The sequence below is a fragment of the Schistosoma mansoni genome, chromosome 3 (assembly GCF_000237925.1).
Source record: "Schistosoma mansoni strain Puerto Rico chromosome 3, complete genome".
NCBI classification, from domain to species: domain Eukaryota; kingdom Metazoa; phylum Platyhelminthes; class Trematoda; order Strigeidida; family Schistosomatidae; genus Schistosoma; species Schistosoma mansoni.
Genome location: NC_031497.1, coordinates 21,624,251 through 21,628,675, shown reverse-complemented (window position 1 = coordinate 21,628,675; position 4,425 = coordinate 21,624,251). Strand labels below are relative to the sequence as shown.

The 4,425-nt window shown below is 34.9% G+C and overlaps 1 non-coding gene across 1 annotated transcript; it reads left to right on the top strand.

Annotated features, from left to right (window-relative positions):
* Positions 1–3,119: 3,119 nt before the first annotated feature.
* Positions 3,120–3,191, top strand: Smp_tRNA_00437_Pseudo_TTT.1.1. The gene has a single exon. It is a non-coding gene (tRNA).
* Positions 3,192–4,425: the final 1,234 nt, after the last annotated feature.

Below are 4,425 nucleotides of genomic sequence, written 5' to 3'. Positions count from 1 at the left end.
CCAATTGTGATTACATCTCAGTCCTACAGGAGGTCGGTCGCGGCCCGAATAGCTCAGTGGTAACGTCTCTGATTGTAAAGCTGAGTGACACGGGATCGAATCCGACAGGGAGCATCAGTTCCCTCAAGATTACAGGTACACCTTGCTGACGAGCGCCAAAGAGCACGAAACCCGGGTCTAGGGTTTCCTGTTGACCACCTCCAACCACCATCTTACTTCAATATATATAGTGCACGCAGTGTCGAGCCACCTAGACTGGTGGCCACATTGCAACTTGATCGATAGCATTCGATCAGCACTAAGAAGGACTTGACACGCATGACACTGATCACCACCCAGTGATCAATCAATTGTGATATCATATTGGCCCATAGTTCTCAAGGTTACCATTCATAAATCTCCACGGGATGTAACATACTATCATCTCTTTGACCATATTTATGACATGGAATAATACATTACTTTAACAATGAATGAGAAGGAAATGATTTGCTGAAACTCAAAGTGAGATAAAACACCAAAATTACAAAAAATTCATGTCAAATTGTCACTAGTTATTATTCAACATATATCTATATGGGAATATTGTAGGGTTTTTGGGAAATAATACCAATGAATAATGTGACCAAAACAAATTTTTCGATCTAACATTGAGAGTACTTAACAGTTGAATTAAAGTATGAAATAGTGCTGTGGCAAAAAAGAAAGGAAAAGGTTTACATAAAGTTATTTGATCCTAAGATTATTCTCAACAACATCTGTTGAAAAATACTAGAAGAACTGATATGCTATTTCAAACTTCTCGACAGTGTAGATTCATGGTATACATTGAACGGGAATTCAGCCACTTTATTGAAATCAATAAATTACTGAACTTCTGCAAATGTTATATTTAAAGACTGACTTTTAATCCACTGATGAACATTTGTCTTCGTCCTCAACTTAGGTCTAAAGATCATAGGTTTTCACAAGTATGTGTTGTGACATTCACTTCTAAAAAATTCACTACTAGGCATGGAATTTCAATGTTGCTGAAGTTTGATTGGTACACTATTTACATTCATCAAGGAAATATATTAATTGTGAAAGCGCTGAAAACTAGAGAGCTTTATAAAGCGTTGATTTACAAATGACTAGTTATTTTTAATCGAATTCCTAAGAAAGACGAACTCATATATAAATTAGGAATAAAGTTAAGCATTACTTTCAAATGATTATGCAGTTTTTAGCTATAATTTCCTTAATAACGTGTCTATACTGTTCAATAAATTGGTAGTTTGACGTAGATGTATTCCATATGAGTAGATTTACGGTTATTCAATATATATATATATCCACAAGGCAGTGGAGCATCGTAAGGAGATGCAGTTTCCATGGTAGCCGGTGACCAACGATTGGTTCATACGCCATTTGTTCCATCAGGATACTGGAGCCCATGTGCACCATTGGTTTGTAATCAGGGTTTTCCAACTCCCCTAGGTGGACTCGCCGTGTCCACCAACCCGGTTAAAGCGCCTGACATTTACTTTTCATCCTCTCAATTTCGTAAACAACAGTAATGCCACGAGAAGGCAGTGAGTAGGACTTCCCTGACAGAGGCTATATACGCGTGGCCATGTGAGAGCATTTCGGGTGGGAGAGCTGACTCTCCCCACTCTCGGCCGTACCAGTGTGAAAAACTGGTAATAATTTAACAGTTAAATCCTTGTTTATGAGTATAAGATAAAATAGGTGTTGGCTTCCAATCACTTTAATTAGCTACAAATTGATTGAATATTTTAATCAAAGTTTTCCATATTTTTATACTGTTATCTGAACATAATTGTTCCCTGGACATAGATGTATTCGTATTTCGTTTTCATTCACTTGTATACACCTTAGTCACCATGACAATAAGTGCGTTTGTAGTCCTTTTTCTGTTAGTTATATTTTTAGTCTTTTTTCCTTGTAAACTTCTCACAATTATTTTCCATTTTTTATAAATTGGAATATAACTGTGATGTATGGTCGATCTGTTCTTCTTGAAGTACGCATTTTTTCTGCTCCTTACAACACTCTCATTTCCTTTTATATATTGTTTTTCCAATGAATGAATGTGTTAGTATTTACTCCAACCCTTTTTATATGCGTTGTACTTTATTTCGTGTATTGATTTATCTGAAGAGTAGGAAAGTAATTCAATGAGGTATATATATGCGTCTTGAGGGGTTTAGTTTTACTATTAGATGTGTGGCGGATTGTGAAAGTTCACAAAACGTGAATAAATAATGTCACTGCTCAGATTGGAATAAGCTTCAACACCTTCAATGTAGCAGAAAACAATTCTGAACATTTTTGTTCACTGAAATCAATCGTAGAATTATGTTGGGGGCAGGAAACCATCTAGATGTTCGTATATAAGAATATTTCTGAAGTGCATTACAGTGTTATTATTTACTTTTGTCTTAGTATAGTACAGTCAGATTGTGGAGTGAGTTACTTAAATCCACATGAGTAGTGTATGGTGAGGGTCAGGTGTAGAATGTATTTTGGCAGAAGACTGATAAGGAACGAACAGGAACGAAGGGCAATCGGCATGAAAATGCATGAACAATGAGATCAGAGAAGATGGACTGATATTTACAGAAGGAACAATCAAGATTGAGACAATTGATTGTTGTTTTGCGAACTAACTGTTTACTGTATGGTTATCAGATTTTAGTGAGATAGTCTGTAATTTTCGTGTCAAATACATTCGATTGTCCCCACTTGTGTTCTGTTCACCACGAGATAAGTTGAAGTATGAATTAAGTAGTCTAAATAATTTATCATGACTTTGATTACAAGTTCAAATCGAATGTACCACTCTGGTTACCAGCAATCATAATCAACATTAATAAAAGAATCTTTTTTAAAGTTTGCTATAAATTAAAGAAACAAAAGTTGGATAAAGATCATAAAAGTAGAATAATTGAGACAATATCTGTTTATTTTACTATATTATGGTTTAATCATCGTAGAAAAGTAAAAAAAGAAAACATGAGTGAAGTTGAATTCACTTAGAATTGTTTGTTTGAATCTTCTCATTGATGTTTAGCACTGCAACTGGTCACCCCATTGCACAAGTAAGTGGCTATCAGGACTTAGTAGCTGAGTGGATAACGCGATAGCGTTTTAAGCGAAAGGTACTGAGTTCGAGTCCCAGAGTGAACATCAACTCTGAGATGCAGGTACATCCAGCTGACGAGTTCCAAATGGGACGAAACGCGCATCCTAGATCCCCCTGCTAGCCACTATCCATCTTTGCCTACAATGAATGAAGTTGGTTGTAAAATATCCATAAATAATAATATTTAAGTTTATGTATGTATTTTCACATCGATATTTTTCAATGTATTTTGAGAATTTCACTTACTTATTAGTTAATACATAAAAGAAGTAATAAGTATCTTAAATAACATATTAATGTTGGTAACATGAGAAGGTTGTTTAATCTCTGATTAGTTTTTATCATGGATTGATATTAAGTAGAGAATTATTCAAAATCAGAAAGTAGAAAGCCTTACTAACGAAAGATTTCTTGTCGATTACCTTCAAACACCTACCATTGTTTATATTGTTCTACAATCATTATTTTAAAGATTAATTTAGAATAAAATATAAAGAATTTTGCTTATTGTTATAACCAGAAGAAAATCTTGTAATTAGTTGATTCCTGGAAATGTATACAATTCCATGTTCTTTTCAGAAGGGGCTTTTGTGGAAATTTCAGTATTTTCATAGTTGAAATCATGAGTCATTTGAAACTAGACCACCATGGAAAACCTGGAAGCACTGAACAGCCGTTTCGTCCTATTGTGGGGCTCCTCAACAGTGTGCATCCACGATACCGCCTCGCGAAATTCGAACCCAGGACCTATTAGTTTTGCGCGCAAGCGCTTTACCACTAGCCCACTGAGCCTGCCGTCATTCAACGGTACTAGTGTCTAACTTCAACCGATCTACGAAGTTGAGCAGTTTATGATTGATTAAAAATTGATACTAACTTTAGAGATATTTAAACATTTGTTTATTTTTCGGATCATTATTTTTGGCCTGTAATTTCTTGGATATTAAAGTACACGTATATTACAAATTGCCAAGATATATATGTAGTGTATGCTACTTATGTCGACAGATATATGTAGCATGTAACGCTAATCCGAGATGAAATGCCTGTCAAAAGAATGTTAAGAAGATCGAATTGAAGATAAAATAAAGGGATTGAGAACTGGAAGAATTATGAAGGATGTAAAAGACAATTGATGGAAAATTAGCAAATGAATTATTAACTGTATGATTTTTACAATTTCAATGCTTTACATGAATCACTTTGTAGATATGAAATATAGATCACAGACACTAAATCTAAACATTTATCAGAAGGGGTTTGCTACGTCTGCCGGT